This window comes from Oryzias latipes, chromosome 17, assembly GCF_002234675.1.
Source record: "Oryzias latipes chromosome 17, ASM223467v1".
NCBI lineage: Eukaryota > Metazoa > Chordata > Actinopteri > Beloniformes > Adrianichthyidae > Oryzias > Oryzias latipes.
Window position 1 is genome coordinate 19,981,779 of NC_019875.2, and position 19,141 is coordinate 20,000,919.

General features: G+C 38.7%; 1 protein-coding gene across 6 annotated transcripts in view; it reads right to left on the minus strand.

Annotated features, from left to right (window-relative positions):
• astn1 (astrotactin 1) overlaps positions 1 to 19,141 on the minus strand; it is a 339,194-nt gene that overhangs the window by 149,439 nt on the left and 170,614 nt on the right. The gene's annotated exons all lie outside the window — the stretch shown is intronic.

Below are 19,141 nucleotides of genomic sequence, written 5' to 3' on the forward strand. Positions count from 1 at the left end.
TGACTGACATATCTTTGTAGATATATTTAGGACAGTAAATAGTGCCTTTTTTCATTAGGTAAGTTTCCACAGACTACAGAGATACAGGTAATACATGCATGGGGAAGAAGATGAAAAATATTTTGCAGGTAAAGAGATAAAAAAAAAAGAAACTGATTCATCTAAGAAGGGAAATAGGACAACAAAAATGGCAGATTAGATGTTGCAAAACCAAAACTAGGAGCTAGGACTTTGAAGAGAGCTGCAAAATGGACCACAGAATGTAAAATTAGACATCATGGTCCCCATTTTGTTTAAAAAACATAAAAATATGTTGGGTTTTTTTGTGGAGTGCTTTAATGCAATAAAGTGGTTAGTGCTCTATTATGAAAATTTGAGTCTTACATTACTCTATTCACTTATTTTTGCTTTGCTACATAGAGAATCAAACCAAGTATTTGTTTCTTGAGAAATTTCCCAAGACAAAAATAAATCATTACAAGAAGGAAATACAAGAGTCAACAGTAAGAAAGGAGGTTTTTGTGTATAAACTTCACTTTTTCTTTAACTCAAAGCTCTGGGACAGTTTAGCTCTGGGTTGAACCGGCAGTTACATAAATCAAAATAAAGACAAATCAATATTTCCAAAGTCTGAAATTCAGTAGAGAATCTATTGGGAAGTAAATCAGGAAATGTGGATCAGTTCCTTTCCCCCACTAGTGTAGTTTTTGAAGTGTGATTAATCTTTGTACACATATCTGGCATATACATATTACATCCTGACCCATACTCCTACTATTATAGGTCAATGCCTAAACCTGTTTATAACGTATTTTTCAGTCTTACCTTAGCCCTAAACCCTTATCAGGAGTCTTGGAATTCATTGCTTTTCCCATTAGGACTGAAGACCAACTCCTTACCATGAGCTGTGGCCTCCATCAACCCCCCTACAATACCACTTTCCTATTTCAATCACCCACCTACTGCAATGACCCAGAATGATAATGCACCATGTGAAAACTGTTCATATAAAGTTTTTTTTTTTTATTTTGTACTGCCCCTCGACTCTACCTGGAAGTTAACTCTATTTATCTTAAATATACAATATATATATATATTGTTTATCAGATTTGTAGTCAGACCAGTCTTGGGTCACAAGTTGTTGGGCTTTTAGAATCAAATTAAATGTGCCCTTAATTCCCTTTTTTGCATGTTTCTTACAAAAAAATAAAGATTTTAACTTGCCATTTTTATTCTAGGCACATTCGGCCACAAAAAAAGGCTACATAAATGAAATCCCTATATTGTGGTATGAACGCTCAATTTAAAAACATTGAGTCCTCTTGTTAACGTTTGTAACTCTGTCCCACTGGGCCCAAGAGTGTGAGACAGAGGCAGAGCTTGTTGATTTCTGACAATAAAACTGCAGCTTACCTAAACAGTTCAGGTTTGTTGGAAAGTAGTTTGTTATTTTAAGCGCTTCTTCTAAAGAAGATTCATAGGAAAGAACTGGGGTAGGAAAGTAATCTTACGGCTCACAGAACCCCATTAACTAGTCCCACCTGTGGTCCATTTTGCTCTTGAATCGGTCCGGGCGCTAATGATTTAGTGGGAAACTCAGCGGAAAAGAAAAAGAACAGAAATCTAAATGGAAAACACCAAAAGCTTTCAGACGACAAAATGTTAGACTTCAAAAGAAGGTAATTAGGCACCACGTGTGATCGTTCCATTAAGTAAGGCCAAAACGTTTTATGCTTTACCACAGATTAAAATTACTTATAAAAATAATAATAATAATGGAGATTTCTTATCCTCAAGGCAATCATGTAATAAGGTTTAGTGCTTAGCTGCCACTGGAGTTATGTTTCAGTATAATTTAAAAAGGCACAAGGCTCTATTATTCGTCAAATGCCCACATAGGCCTTAATATTGTGCATTCTCTCTGATAAAAAAACACTAGTGGAGGAATCTTGCAGCTGGTAAGACGATGTGTTGCTGACACAATCAATATTTTTGATAAAAGTTCTATTTCTCAAAGTTAGATATCTCAAGGTTTAGTAAAGAAAAAGTTGGAATCTGATATGGAAAGTTACATTAAAATCTCAATCTTTGACATGGCGTAAAGTTGAACAAACATAACAGTATAGTTACTATATTTTTCACACTTTAAGGCACACTTAAAAGCCTTAATTTTTCAATTGAGCGCCTTTTAATTCAAAGCGCCTTCTTTATGAATTAATTCTGGCTGTGGTTTTTGCTGTCGAAGCATTTTTAAAGGTTCACGGTGTCTGTCAAAATAACGTATTACAAACGAGACTAGTAACTGTGACTGCAGTTTTGCTTAATCCACCTAACAGTTCGGTGTACACTATATTTGATATAAATTTGAAAATTAACCAGTTATTTATGTGCAGGTTATAATCTGGTGCGCCCCACAGTCCGTTAATACGCTACACTGAAAAGCAAGGAGACCCACAAATGTGGAGGCCAATTCTTAACAGTAAACAAGCTCATTTACAGGCAAACACAGGAAATGTTCAGAAAAATTCCTATTAACTAAAAGGCAAACCTTAAAGGCAACTATGTCAAATAAGATATCAAAAAAGTTCATCAGATAGCTCAGTGCTTATGTGGTCAGAACGCCATATGCTTCAACCTTAATTATGAGGGACTTTGGGAGACGGGGACTTTGGGCTGAACTATGAATCACTGCCACTCTGCCTGACCCAAGAGGCCTTTTTTTGTTGGATTTCAGGGGGAGTGATACTTTTGTCTATAAATACACCACAGGTCTTAAAAAAAACACATCACAACCCGTTCTCATTATAGACTTTTATCTAAGCAAATAACACAATATAGTGTTTTTGCTGTGAGTGACTAAAGGTGATTTTTGGCCGATTGTTCACAAAAAGCCATATTAAAACTTTATTTAAAATATTCATCACACATGAGCCTTTTCAGACATATTCGGGTTAAATTCACACTTGACACGACTTACTTGTAAAATGAAAAATAAAAGGTCAAAATAGCCCAGAGATAAACTTAAACCTTACATTACTTATATTTTATGCCTATATCTCAATGATAAATTTGATATTTTTTAGTAAATGATCGTTTTAATTTTTTGATGCAATGACTTAAAGACCCGGAGTATATACAGCTTAAATAAGGTAAGGTATAGTTTTTAAATATGGCATAAAAATAAAAGAAAACAAATCAGAAGACAAAGCTTGAAAAAATGGATATGACAAAAAAATTAGGCTCATACACATGTGTGCCACAGTATGAAATAAAGCTTTAATTGTAAGAGACAGAACAGTGTGTGAGCCTCTGTTGGTGTATGGAGGGGAATAAATGTCAGGGTACAGTAAGTGATGAGCAGCAGATGCCCTTCAACTCCCTCTAAAGACAGACAACTCAAACTCCACAGCTTCTGACAGAGACGTTTTATCCGCAATAGATCACATGTGTTGTGATTTATCCACTCAGCGCTGCCCTTTACAGTCACATGAGCGATCGCTTTGTTCTAATTCTTTTTCAAATATCAATAAAACTTGGCCTTAGATGGAACAACACGACTTTGTCCTTGAAGTCTAGTTTTAAAGCAATCCTGTTGCTGGTACGAAACCGAACGAAGCAAGTTACATTTGGCTGGTCCCAACTCTGTGCTTCCCCCTGTGGTACCATGTCATTACCCACAGCTTTATTGATTGTTCCATCCAATGTTCTCAGCTAATTAACTGACGTTTAACACAGGAAGTGGCTGGAGCAATTCCATGCACTTAATCAGTGTAGATGAATAAATTAAAACCTTTCCTTAAATGTGATTACCATAGCAAACCTGTTTTAAAAATGGTACGTTAATTGAGCTTCAAATGTTATATTTGACTCATGGCTACAAAAAAGTGGCTGTTGGAAAAAAAAAAGTATTTTGTTTACACTGCCAGCATTTTTAATAGAATTCCTGCAAATGAAAGCAGATAAGAGACTGGATTCAGACCTGCCAGCAGAAAATGTAATTAATTTGTAAAGGGCAAATGTTATAAAGGGCATCACGGGCATCTTCAATGAACATGAATAAAGAAATCAGTCTTTTAAATTAGAATCTGCCATTAATGAAAAGAAATGTCTATCTGGCATTAAAAGGCAACATGATTGGATTCATACTTTTTTTTTCTTATTGCTGGAGGGTCCACAAAGTTAAAAAGTTAAAAGTACAAAACAATTAGATTTTTACTAATGTATTTTCCACACTATAGGGCAGACAGGATTATAAGAAGCGCCGTATAGTTTTGAACATTTGTCATATATAAGCTGCACCGAACTATGAGGAGCATTAAGTCAGACAAAATAGTCAGAGATGAAAGTCAGACTTTAATAACTGTGTTCACAGTAATTTTAATGCTACACGTTAGCCATGTTAGAAGGGTTAGAAGCGTTTGCATGTTCACAATACCTGTAGCTCATAATCTTGTTTGTAATACTTAAAAACACAGACCGACACTGCTGAGTCAAAAGTTACTGTGACAAAGCCAACTCCCAACCTTGTTAGTAACACGTAAAAAAATACAGTTCAACACAGAAACACCATTTTTGACCTTGTACCTCCCACAATCACTTTGACATCAGTAAACACAACTAGAGTTAAGGCACCTCAGACTACAAGGCGCGCTGTTTTTTTTTTGTCTAGAATAATAATAATAAAAAAAAAATCTGCACACAATTGTAAATTTATGAAGATTCAGCAAACTGAACGCATTCTGTACAGGAGACTTGGCACGAAAGAGAATTGTTTGACAAGGTCAACAGCCAATCAGGACGCAGAGCACAGTGCGCTAGCTGTAACAAAAAAAAAAAAGAAATCCATGCAAAATTGCAGTGAAAACAACCTGTGAAAACAGCGAGGTTGTGACAGGCGAATCGCAATCTAGAGAGGGAACATTGTAATTGTGTTATTTTACTCCTGGAAGAAATCTAAAATAATAAATACATACATAATATTTGTCAGTCCGCATTTTAACAAATGACCATCTAGTTTCTGTGTCTTATTACCTATTTAAGACTAAATGCTAAACAGAAAAGAAAATTGAATTCATTTAGTGAATCTAAGCAAACCCTTGCAGTATATTATGGGACTTAAAGCAGGCGCGAAAAATAAAACTGCACACTTCCATGTAGAACATCAAAGCTCCATGTACTCCATGTATTTAAAAGCATCAATTCCTGTTGAACATCATTGTCGACATGCAGAGGAACTCCAAGAGAAACTGACGGATGGAGGGAAGAGGAAGACAGAGCAGCACTTAGGGAAAAGAGACCCACTCAGAATGACAGGGCTGAAACTGAGTTCTATGTAGAAGATGAAGTGACAGTGGAAGTCACAAGGTTGCAACCCTCTTAGAGGGAGAAGAGTAGTTAAAGTGCAGGAACATCATTGGGTCAAAGCCGGGTGCAGTCAGAGTCTGATGGTTACAGCTTGTTGGATATTTTCTTTTTTTTTTTAACTCCAGAGTGAAACGCGTGGAAGAGGAGCGTGCACCGCAGTGCGTGCAAGTGGGGCTGATTGATAACACTGAAAAAAGGACAAAGGTATAGAAGCTTCCATGTCAGCATTAACTGGTCCTCCTCCCAGGAGACAAAGAAGAGAGGAGGGAGAGGAGGTGATGACAAAACTGGTGAAATGATGGTCTGTAGATGTCCTTCACCAACCTCTAAGTGATGAAAAACTCAGTCTAAAATTGCTGATAGTCACAGGGTGCAGAAGATCATAAAGGTATTTCATTCTTTATTCTCCATCCACCCTGAATAAGTAATGCATGAGGACTGATGTGGTCATCATAAAGACTTAAGCACACTTGTCTTAATGCTACAATTCATTTGTAAAAGATTTTCTAACGAAACACAAAATTGATCTGCAAATGTTTATATTATTAATTTTTCTATGATTTTATCAGAGACTTATGGGAATTGAATTTCATGCACTGAAAGGTATCCGATAATTATGAGTTTTTAATTATTTTCTACTGATAATAATTAATTATATTATACTAACTTAATTTGATCATGCTGACAATAAAACAATAAAATAAAAGGTATGCTGGGATTAATGCCATAAAAAAAATCAATGAAAGATAGAGAAAATAGCTTGATCTTTTAATCTAACTTGCATTTAGGCAGATAAACAAATTTGCTTCTGTTTTAAATTATACAATTTTATTATAACCCAAGGCTTTCATCATTTGATTTTGCAAGATTGATGTCAATAAAAACTCATTGAAGCTGCTGTGAATTGGGGCATAGAATTGGGACAAAAAAAATTCCTGGAGCAGGAGTCACCATTTCTACAAGACAGAAATGAATGGAAGTGGTTCTGAAAAATGAAAATGAAAAAACAGACAATATCATGCACACTTAATTGAAAAACCGCAAAATAAAATATCAAAATCCCAAACTTTGAAGAATAGTCGTTCAAAGAATTAACTCACTGAAAGCTTGTCCGTTTACAAGAGTAACAGTACTTCACTATTGTGACACTGCCTATAACTCCTGTCTGTGCTTACAAATTCCCAAGCTTTATTCACTCCGCCCTTGTTCAAGCAGCCACTTCCAATGAAAAGTCTATGTAAACATACGTAGATGCGGGTTTTGGGCATCTGCATTAAAAAAAACTCTTGCGTTCATGCGTAGCTATGCAAGTTTCTGCGACTTTTTTTCTTCTCTACGTACAAAACGCATGGCCATTAAACGCACATTGAAAGTTAAACCAGTTGAACTTTGACCAATCAGAGACTCGTATTTGGTTGTTACGTTTGGGTGCTGCCTAGGGTTGTGCCGATGGACGATATCATCGTCCATCGTGATGGGTGACTGACATCCCGATGGAGAGACCACCATAGTGATGCCACGCCCCCGCCACGTTGCGAGTCAACACCATAAGCCGCGGTTACATGTACAAAATATCTTGATGGGATCAATGGTCGGATTAGAATCCAACCGTGTACATGGGCCCAGAAAAATGTTTTCAGAATATAAAAACGTTCACTAAGGTCACACTTTCCGTCGGAATAAATCATTCGCACATGCGCAGTAGGGTTTGAAAACCGGAAGTATATAAATTCCGCCAGCGGCTTTTTTTTTTCAAACTTTATTGAATGTAACAATTCAATACAAAACCATGTTAAACAGCGCCGAGCGGCTATATACATTGACATGTCAGCTCGGTAAAATACGAGATGATCTTCTAAACGTGCTTTTAATAATGTTACGGTTATTATGAAACACCTGTTCGCTCATCATTTGAATTTTAATACGTATGGTCAGTGCTTTTTCTGAACGAAGCCAGGATTAGCAGTATGCTAACTCGGGCTAACAACATTAGCTTTGGGTGGTGCTGCTTGCTGTGAATAACATCAGCCTTTATTTAGTCGGGACACGACTGGAAACACAAATCCACGTGATTGTTTGAATGTTTTCTAAGGACTGAGCGACATTTCTGCTTTGATGCTCAAACCGCTGTGTGTCTGCTGACGATCCGAGCTGTGCTCAGCTCAGACACACACTTTTAGACCCGGTTCTGATTTCGGTTGCTTGTACCCCTAGAGCTGCAGGACGGATCGCAGTCTTAAATCTCCCACATATACCGCTCATGTAACCCCCCCCTCCCCCCTCCCATCAAACAAAAACCTGTAAATCCGCACTCCGCCGGTCCACTTCGCTAGTTAAGTGCGGGAGCAGACTACACTTCTTTTCTATTTTGTTTGTTACTTTTTTTGTTAAAGTCACTTCCCTCAGTTTATACTGGATCATCGCGGATTAGTCATTAGTTGGGAAATAAAATGAAAAAAGCAAAATAACGAATAGCAGTTATATAAGAACGAAAAATGTAAAAATACCCCCCCCCCCCCCAACCCACCCCCCAGGCGATGTCATCGTCCATCCCGATGGTTGACAGCAAACATCGTCAACGGCCAATTTACGGGACATCGCCCAACCTTAGTGCTGCCCTATTCATTCACAGAAGTGTCAATTGTTTGAAAATTGATCATGGAGGAGAAATAAATAAATGAGGTTTGTGTCCGGCCAAAATTCTATGACACAATATCCTTTATATATCGGAATAGAGCAGGGAAAGATAAAGCCTGGATCAAGATTCCTGAGATCTGCACCGTTTGACATTTCACACCAATGCTCTGCAGGTAGCAGACATGTGCCAGTAAACATTAATAAAACAAAAGAGAATAAGAAGCCTATCCCTGCTTATCCAGAGTGGACACCGTGTGCTAAATGCACGTTCAAGAAACCACGTTTACCGTACTCTCAAAAAAACAAAACAAGCGTCACATGTCCAGGGTGTCCGTAGCTTGAGTCTCTGGCCGAATATGAATTGCTTCCCTCTGACTCCCCCTCACTGCTCCAATATGTAGGGGCAATTGCAGCTGTAGTGGTGTTTGAAAGGGATCTTCTTGTGGAGGAGCCATAGTGACTTTGGGCTGGCTATCCCTCTGCCAGTAGGATGTGGCGCGTAGGAGAAAAGCATTTTCTCACATGGGTGTCCTCTGAAGCGCAAAAGTTTACACTTAAATGAGCTTTTGTTTTTACATGACTTTTTAAAATGATAAAAAAACGATGTTTCCGAGCGCTGGCAGCTACCCGCTAATGTAAATGACCGGCAACTATCGATAAAGTCATCAAGCGGTAGTCATGTCCGAATTTAAAAACAATAATTTTTCCATATCTCTCCGAATGGAGGGATAACTGTAGGGATAGGGAGAATCCTGAAGGGGGGGGGACGGAAATTCCGATTCAGCCTCTGTGTTGCATAAATCAAAGCTTTCCACATAAATACATACTCAATGATTGCGCGACTTCAGCGAACTCTGCTCCACTTTAAATAGTGACCCTGTTACAGACCACCAAAGCTCCATCATCACCCTCATCCGCATTCCTGACGAGACGAGTGTCTGAGGATTTCAGCTTGGAAAACATTGGGGAAAAGAGCAAAAGTCCCTGAAGGCATGACCTTCTCACACTGCCACCAATTATATCAAGGCCTAATAAAATATAGATTATGTGCAATCTTGGTGCTGACATATCTAAGGCTGGTAGCATGGGGGATGGGTGAAGAGGACACAGCAGGAACCTAAGGGGACGGCAAGTTGATAAATACAAGATGAGGACTACAGTTAAACAAAGGATGACCTTAATGCTTAACACCTTCCTCTGGCTAAGGCAAGCTGGATAAATACACAGGATTCATTGCAAGGGACTTTGTGATCAATTTCAATCAAGGTTGTAAATATTAAAATACACTAATGACAGAGCTATTCATTAGCCTAAATTGCAATATGGACATCCATGTTTTATTAATGGATAGGAGCTGAGTTTTGAACAATTGGCATTTAAACTTGTTTCTTAACCTTTCAGTATAAATGTCAAGTCAAATTCTAATAGAAAAAGTTTGAAGTTCACCCAACAGTGATTTCATACATTTCAAGTCAAGTTTGGGTCCTGCAAACATATCTTGAAAGCCTGAAATGCAGTGTGAAAGACGATCAGAAATTAGATTTACAAACATCGGTTGCAAGATTTCATATTTCACGGTGGTGGATGACGGAGCGAGCCAAGGCTTTGAACCTCTCTCCTTTACTTTTCTTCACTTACACACACTCAAGGGCATACCAAGCACTGAGTAATCTGAGGGAGGAAAAAAATACCAGAGGCTGGATGCTTAAGCGATGGAATCAGTTGGAAGATAAAATTTACTGACAAAGGGGGAGCCTTACTTCAAGGAATTGGATTTTACCTGTGGGTTTCTGTCTAGTGCAAGGTGTTGCGATCAGCATTTAATCTTGTGTGGGGTTGCACATCACTCCTGCAAAGCACCTGTGGTATGTGGGACTGCTTCTCACGTTAAATCAATTACCATATGCATCAACACAGTACAAAACAAACACCATTAGGTCTTGAAACAGCCAAGTCACAGTTGGAGTGAGCAGGTACTACCTTGTTCACCAAAAAGCTTGTAGTCCTAGCTTTTTTAATTGTATTTGAACTTTATTTGAAACCCACTAAAATTTAAATATAAGCAATTTTGCAAACATAAATAGTTATGAATGTACCATTAAAAGCCAAATTTGTTTTGATTTGTTAGGGCAATTTTTTAAAATTATTGTAGACGTGAAAAATTGGCTACTGTTAGAGGCTATCGAGAACATATGATACTATAATTTGATACAGTATCAAATTGGTAGAGTTGCCAGTACTGGGACAATACGCCGAATAAGCGAATACCACCCCCTGTGGCCAAAGAATTACTGTCACAGAGCCTTACTCATTATAAACGCTTCGGAAATATTTCTGATGCTGAAGCACGTCAGTCCGGAGGGGAAACAAATTCTGGCAGGGAAACATATCTTGGCGCAACACTGGTTTCATCCATCATCATCTATCAACCCATAATTTTTCTCCGCGATTACCTTCTTCAGCGAATCAGGATATTTCTGAGTCAGCTAATGCCGTTTCTCCATCCAGGAGTACAAACTTCGGTCGTAGCAGTTCAGGAAACTGGTGGAATTAGCTAGTGCAGGTTCTGTAGCCTTTACCGTGGGAACACGCAACACTATTTTAAAAAAGTTTACTTTTTGGGAAACACAATTCAAATCTAAAAAACAACATTATCAAAATACTGATTAGTGATTTAATATACAGTTTTTTCAAACGTTTTTTTTTTTCAAAATTAATACATTTCGCTGAAGCGAATTGGGCCTCTGCGTCATCCATTCATTTATGATAACGGCAACCTTCTTGAGCATTGTCCATTACATAATAATTAATAGTTATAGATTAAAAAGGAGAATAATGCCATAAAAAATGCCAATCTGTCTGTCTGTCTCTAATATTTATACCTATATAGGACGTGTGGTGTTTGTGTTGTTAAAGTTGTAGAAATTTCTCAAACTTAAACAAAAAAACAAGGCGTCAACTTAAGGAGGTTATGAAAGCGATGAAAATTGAGTCAACCGAGCTCTAAAGCCTCTGTGGGTTTGAGAGTAAAAGGCAACCCTCCTTGATTAACAAAGCAGAATTCAGTGAAGTCATGGATATTTAGCCCTATATGACTTTTAACATTTAAATAAAACTCGTTGAAATGTAAATGCCTCTTCTGATAAAAAAAAGTTCCCAGCAGCACTTTCCAGCCCTGTCTTTTCATTTCAGAGCTTCTCCTTTGAGCTCGACTCTCTTGTGTCAGCCGTTCCTCTAAACCTATCTGCATAAATCCATGCCTTTGTGGACAACTGACGGAAAAATCCGCTGCAGAGGCATCATGACTGATTGAGGCTACAATTTCACCTTTAGCACTCTGTTGCTTTACATCTTTCCGAATGTACACAGGGATGAATAGATGTTCATTCAGAGACAAGGCAATGTTATGCAAGCTTCGCATTGTGAAGGCAGTGTCATAATATATAGCTGCTAAGAGTGTGAGGCCCTTTTGCTACTCTTTTAACCTCTATCAACAGATTCCTTTGTTGGGACTCTGCTTTTCTCCTGCCTGGAGACTCTATGGGAAATAAGTGTCATTCACTTCTTTGCTTTGTTTTTTATACACTGAAATGTTGTCCTTCTTCCCTTCTGTATTTCTTGTTGTTGTCTTTTCCTTTCCCTCCGTTTTCTTTGTTTATCATCTCTCTCGTTCAATTATTGCTCCAGCTCCATCTTTGGGGAAATCTGCATCAAAGTCTTGGAAGTCAAACAGTATTTGCCTTTCAAAAGCTTTTTTTTTTCCTCCCGTCTTTTCCCCATTGAAATAAATGATGGAGGTCTCTGGCCCTTAGGATGAATGGTTTCCAAGTCTCGAGATGAATAGGACGATCAATGATTTTACCCCTTTGGGGGCTGGAGAGGGGTAAAATAAAGTGTGCTGACAATGTGACAAATATCCTTACTGCGGCGGCCAGACCTGGATGAATCAGCAAGGGATTCAGGTGTGGCAGGTGCAAATCCGAACCCAACAGACGTTCCTCTCGCCAAGGCCGTCTCTGCATGTCTGTCTACCCCGCGGACAATTACTTCAGCCTTGCAATTAACTGCAGGCGCTCTGATAATGCTGGTGCCCAGCCATTGAGAGGAGGTGGGGTGGCATCGATCCAGCTAATGGGGTGGAGAGCACTGCGTCGCACACTTATGTTTGTTCACTCTGTTGAAAGTGAAGGCCAAGAGAACAGGTGGAGTAAGGTGAGAAGATTCCCCAAGTGGCTTCGTACGCGCTGCCTTTTACATGCCCAGCCAGCGTTTCCAAGCTGAATCAGATTTTTTCTGCAGCTTTAATGAAATTTATCAGCATTTATCTGCCGATGATTCATCAAGGAAATGATCTGCTTTACGATTCCAGCCATGAGGTAGACATCTACAGCACCGAGCAATGTCTTAAAGCATCCTGACCGGTATGACTGTGATTCAACATCACTAGTTCATTGAGGCAACGCAGAAACACTCTTATAAATGTAGTAGGGTAGTTTAGGGTAGTCATGAAATCACTGCTGTTATGTCTCAAACAGCTGCATCACACCAGCTATTGTTATTCACTTAAGTGAACTGGTGATGTCCAAAGTCTTCCAGATGTGCCCCGTATGTCCAAAATATAGTAACTGCTTCTGTTTAATATAAGGCATGAACAAGACAGTATTAGAAAGATTTTTTTTTTTTTTAAAAGCAGGAAAAACAAATTAAAAATTCAACAAAAACAAGGAGAGGAAACCTGCTCAAGCATTGGTCTGAGAACCTCAGTTGAGATTTTACTGATTGATGAGGAGAGACTCGTTTTGGAATCTGGTCAGAGCTTAAAGGGGAAAAAAAGTTGAATGGTTCTAATTAAGAATGCAGATTAACAGAGAAGTTTGCTCGGTCTTCAAATCTCTGGGCAAATTTAGAACCTCTTAAATGCACCTAAAGAGGAAGCACTCGCGAACTTATGCTTATGTTATCGGCAAAACCTGCAGCCCGGCTGAAAACCACAGGTAACTAGACTGCAACATTTGTTGAATTATACCTAGTTTCACCATGGCGTTACTATTATCTACATAGGTCAATGTGTATGCCAATCTGTTTTTAACCTAAAAAGTTAGATTCGGTTTAATGTTTTCTATTCATACTAAGCAGTTTTGCTTCTGTAGTTAGATTTGTCTTTTACACAACGTGAGTTTCATGTAGTTAACAGCAGCTTACTGCCAATTTAAAATCACCTCTCAATTATGTTCCTTATCCTCCTGCTACACCTCATTTTCCATTTTTTTTTTCATGCAGGTTTCCTATTTACTACATCATGCAATTAGTTGATTTAGGGAAATCAAATGAAATAGACTGTCGATAGACACGACAAATAGAATATTTAGTGAAAGGAGTTTGACTGTGTGGTTGTCTGGATTCCGTTCTAAGTTTCAGAGTTCTTGAACGCATCAGGCAGGGACACTGATTGGCCCTCAGTTCTGTTGTTCAGTCTGTCGTTGTGGGTTTGGGCTAACGGGGTTCAGCTATTGGCTGAATAGGGTAAAAGGGAGGGCTGGTGCAGGAGCAAGGGAATTAAAGATGGGAGCGTTTTCTCTGTTTTTGAGAGATATGACTTTTGGGGGAAGCTGTATGACGTTAGTTAAGGCCTACGGTAACCAAAATGAAGAACCTTCAAAGGAATTTAAGTCTACGTGTCTCAGGATGGAAAGGGAAAAGCACTAATGTAGTAAAATAAATAAAATTGGAAAGCAACAAACACAGCTAATATTGTAATATTTCTATCAAAGATTTTTCCCAGCCAAATATAATAATTTATCTTGTTGCTTGTATTTTAAAATCTATTTTTATGGGTTTTGTTTTTATTTATTTTGTTTTTCTCTAGGTGGGAACCTTTTTTATATAAAAAATATCAATGATTACTTACTGTAAATCCTTTTTTAAATGTAATAGCATTTTTTTAGTTTCATTTTAACATATGCTTCAATTGCATGACAAATCACATAAAACTTGCATAATCTGGTTAAGGTTAAGAAAAAGCAGTTCAAGTTCTGTAACATGTGATAGTAAAAATGACCTGCAAATTAAGTTTTTCTTAAGTTATTCATAAATCATAAAGGTGCAAGGAAAAATTGCATAATTTGTTAGTCTAATAAAATCAGATTTAAGTAAGTAAACAGTCTAAATATGAACTATGCAGGTTTTTGCTTTGCCTGGAGTAGTTGCTTGTCATCTTCCATGAGACATTCCAGTGACTTTTTTTATTCTTACTGACAAGGTGACGGTGCAGTGCCAGTTTATTGAGAAAAATCTTCAATGAAAGGACCTCAAGGGTTATGCCTTCTTTTCCCAGCGACTTATGACACTACTGTCACAATACAGTTAATGCACCAGTGTTACAATTATTTGTGGAATTACTTATTTTTTTCCCCATTTAGATCAATTTTGATCTATAATTTGATCAATAAATAGTATTTCAAGCAATAGCTGAATTTTAGAAGTACTTATTTTCAACATAAAGTCAGTACACCATGACAATAAATGATTAATTTTTTTAAGAAGTAGTAGCTTTAAACAGTGACTTATATTTAAAATGTACATTTATCAATAGTTCTTTCCCCGGATCATGGGAACAAAAAATAAAATAAAATGCAATACTGATTTAAGATCCCTTTTTAAAACTTCTGGTCAAACAGACTGGTTTAAAAACCCACATTAAATTGATGCATTGAAGAGAAGAGAAAGCTAAACTTTGCACAAAAGGAAAAGATGACAATAGAAAATAAGGTTACATCTAAAGTTATAATTAGTGTCAGCTTTAATTATCATGATCAGTTCCATTTCAGCCTTAAACCTAACCAGGAGCTCAAAGACTGCATTGTTGGATATATATAGCCAATGTCCCAACAATATTTGCTACCGGCATTCCAAAGTATCTCCATGAGCAGAAAAAATTCACTCTATTTGTCACCTTTCATTGTATCGATGTTTTCTCTTATAAATAACGAATGCAGGGATTTTTTTTTAAAAAGGCTTGCCAGTTGCCACCTGCCTTTCAAGCTACGCACACACTGGTCTGTCACTACCAGATAACAGTGGATGTCCATCACATGTAGTTGAATAAGGCTTGGTGCAAAAGGTCCAAGTAGGGCAAATCTTCCTCCAGGCGCTTTCTTTCACAGTATTTCCAAATCTGAGTTTGGTAGTGAAATTTGACCTGGTTAAATTTCCACGCGTGTTCAGTGGCTACGCATCTCATATGTAGAGGCCAAAAACAGTTGTTGAAAGTTCAATAGCCATGCGTGAACAGGAGAGTTTTGAACGTGGGGGCCCAAAACATCCATTTCTGTATATATACAGGTACATCGACTTTTCACATTGAGCGTGCGTTACTGAGGGCAGTGTGAAAGTAGCTTTAGACGTACACCATTTCCTTCATAAATAATTTTGAAAATGCAGTGTTCTACACATTGGTCAGAAACACTTGCATTGCATAGTCATCTATGACATACTTGTAAAATAGATTTATGTGTACAATTAAAATTTCATCTTCCTAAATAATGATGGTCATTTTATGTAATTTCTTCTTCTTTGAACCTCGGTATCAGACTTTCTATGTCACATCCAGCATCAGTCTGATTCTATCATCACTGGAGAAAAAAAAATAAATAAAAGAAAAACCACTGTGCCCAAAAATGTTCTGAGTGCCCTACTGGAAGCTTTGAAAGGGTATTTCTATTCAGGCTATCACTCCTGAGTGAGGAAAAGAGAGGTCCAAAGAGAGAAGTGTGTCTGTACTGTTCTCTGTTCTGGGTCATGTTCACGGCAATCCCAGGGGCGATATGGGGATGGCAAAAAAGGTTTGTGTACAGAAAGCAAAAAGGGTGCACATAGGACACATATTTGGAATGATGAGGACAAAGGCTTAAGGAGGTGACAGCAAGACGTCCATTGAAATTATCCTTTTTTCACATTTTCTCTAATTTTCCCCAAAATATGCTTAAAATTGTTGCTGTGCTGTGTTTCCGCCTGCATTTAAGTCTAAGTTTGGAGCTGTTGCCAAGGTGATATCATATTGTACATCAATAGCAGGCTATGAAAGCCCTCCCAACAGTCATGTGCTCTAAGGTACAGCCAAACTGACCAACGAAAAGCCTTGGAAGCTTTCCCAACAGGCCATAAGACGTTTGGACCAACCAGTGTTCTAGTTTGGAAAGAAAACAAAAACATAAGGCAAAGGAAAAAACAAATGCAAATCACCTTCTCATCTGCTCACACTAAGCTACTGCTCCCTCTATAATTGTCTAGAGAGCCTTTATCACAGCACACATTTGAAATAAAACGTATATTTTTTCAAGCGACGGACACACCGGGTATATGATGGATCAAGAAGGCGGCAAACGTGGGTCCTTGAATACGAGTTTAGCCTATAGATGTCACACTGGACAAGCAGGGAGGGGCTTTCTCGTCTTTTTCTTCTGCTGCTGTTTACTAGACTTGGTGCGAAATGTCAAAGCGATGAAAATCTTGTAAATCTTCCTGCAGACTTTTTCTTCCGCCGCTCTGTTCTGATATATGAACGTAGAACCAAAAATAAGTCATAGAATTTTGCGTAGCTATGCATGAACATGACAGTGTTGAATGCAGAAGCCTGAAACGTGCGTTTATGTGCATTTAAATAGACTCTTCTATGAAAGTATTCCCTTGAACACACGTTGAGGGTAGTGTGAACATACAGTAGCTTCAGAAGTTAAAAATTTACTTTAAAACTGAGGAAAAAAAGCAGAAGAGCAATTGTTAACTAGACTAAACAAAACAACAGAGTATAACTACGTGAAACATAAGTATCTAAACAAAAGTTTTGTTTCAAGGCAATGAAAACTATGAATGTCTTTTTTCCTTACAATATTAATCTGATTATATTTGGAAAGTATACTATAATAGACCTTAGTTTTGAAATTCCAGTTCACTTGCTATTCTTCTGAAAACTTTGGGATCTAGACTAGTCCAGATGGTCAACTGTGTCAACATAAAAGTCATTTGTTTTTGTGCTGTGTAGTAGTGTGTTCTTTAAATTTGCCCCCATGTGCTGTATTATTAAAGGGGGAGAATGGTGAGAGTGTAAGAAAAAACAAACTGAAAATTGTTTTTCTAGATGATTTGTGCTCTCATTCCATCCATCTCTTTGGGGTGCTTAGGTTTTTTTAATTTTTATTTTTTAGGAGCATTTTTTTCTTCAAAGTTTTGATTTTGTAAAGGTTTAAAACTCGCTTGGAAATGTAGATAACCCCTGAAGGCATCAGCATTTCAAATAATTTAATAGTATGTTTTTCTAGCCTCATATCTATCATCATATTAATGGTTTGACCCATTGTTTCTTGGTTTTCGTTTAAAGTAACAATGTAAAATAAAACCCAGTATTTCCGAGCATTCAGATGTCATATTCCTGTTATGATGTTTGATTTTTGCTATCTGTTTTCTTAGAATTAAACTGAAAAAAAGTCATAGCTCCTAAATGTCTTTCAAAAAGAGATAATCTATTCATCCTTGTCGGACTTGACCTTTCTGAAAACAAGTTTGACAGCAACACAGTAATTATTAGCAAAGGCTTTTACAGATCATCAGCTGAAGTGCATAAATCATTTTTAAAAAGCATTTTAAAATTGTGAGGAAAAGTTTACTTCTAGTTATATAACTAAGGTAAAGGTAAAATGTCAGCTCTTTCAAAACAAATTGTGCCTTGTCCAAGAGTGAAGATCAGGACAAAATAAAATCAACAAATGTTTTATTTGCAACTATTTTCTCTCTGTTAGTTCTGCAAGTTAACACTGTTTAACATTGCTGCCTTGTAACAAAAACGATCATGGTACAAATATCTTCGCCCTTCCTTTTTGAGGAACATTAATGTTGTCTGTAAGTTTTCTGGGTTAACTAAAATCTTCATAATCCAAAAAAGAATTCCTTTTGACAACTTATCGCACATGCATTGATTCTTGAAGACATTTCAACAAAGTATTTTCAGAATATTCAATTATTGGCGTCACCGGGGCCCGACTCTGGAGCCAGGCCCGGGGTTGGGGCTCGCAGGCGAGCGCCTGGTGACCGGGGCTCTTCTACAGGCCCCGGTCGGGCACAGCTCGAAGGAGCGACGTGGGACCACTTTCCCATGGGCCCACCACCTTTAGAAGACCTCAAAAGGGGCCGGTGCATTGTGGTTTGGGCGGCAGTCGAGGGTGGATGCCTCGGCGACCCAAACCCTGGTCATGGAACTTGGCTTTTGGGACATGGAACATCACCTCTCTGGGAGGGAAGGAGCCTGAGCTAGTGCAAGAGGTTGAGAGATACCGTCTAGATATAGTCGGGCTCACTTCCACACATAGCCTGGGCTCTGAAACTTAGTCCTTAGAGAGGGGTTGGACTCTCTACCAATTTGGAGTTGCTCAAGGTGAGAGGCGGCGGGCTGGTGTGGGCTTACTCGTGAGCCCCCAGCTCAGCCGCCAAGTGTTAAAGTTCACCCCGGTGGACGAGAGGGTCATGTCCCTCAGCCTCCAGGTGGGGGACAGGTCTCTAACTGTGGTTTCGGCTTATGGGCCGAACAGCAGTTTGGAGTACCAGGCCTTCTTGGTGTCCCTCGAAGGGGTACTGGAAAGTGCCCACTCTATTGTCCTCCTGGGGGACTTCAATGCCCACGTGTAGATTTTGTAGTTGTTTCAGGCGACCTTCGGCCTTGGGTCTTGGACACTCGGGTGAAGAGAGGGGCGGAGCTGTCCACCGATTACTACCTGGTGGTGAGTTGGATTCGCTGGCGGGGAAGGAGGCCGGAAAGACTTGGAAGACCAAAACGTACTGTGAGGGTCTGCTGGTAACGTCTGGCTGAGTCCTCCGTTAGGGAAGTCTTTAACTCTCACATCCGGGAGAACTTCAAACAGGTACCGAGGGAGGTTGGGGACATTCAGTCCGAGTGGACCATGTTTTCCACTTCCATTGTCTCTGCTGCTGCTCGGAGCTGTGGTCTCAAGATCTCTGGTGCCTGTCGTGGCGGTAACCCCAGAACCCAGTGGTGGACACTGGAAGTAAGGGATGCCGTCAAGCTGAAGAAGGAGTCCTACCAGGCCTGGCTGGCTTGTGGGACTCCAGAGGCAGCTGACGGGTATCGGCA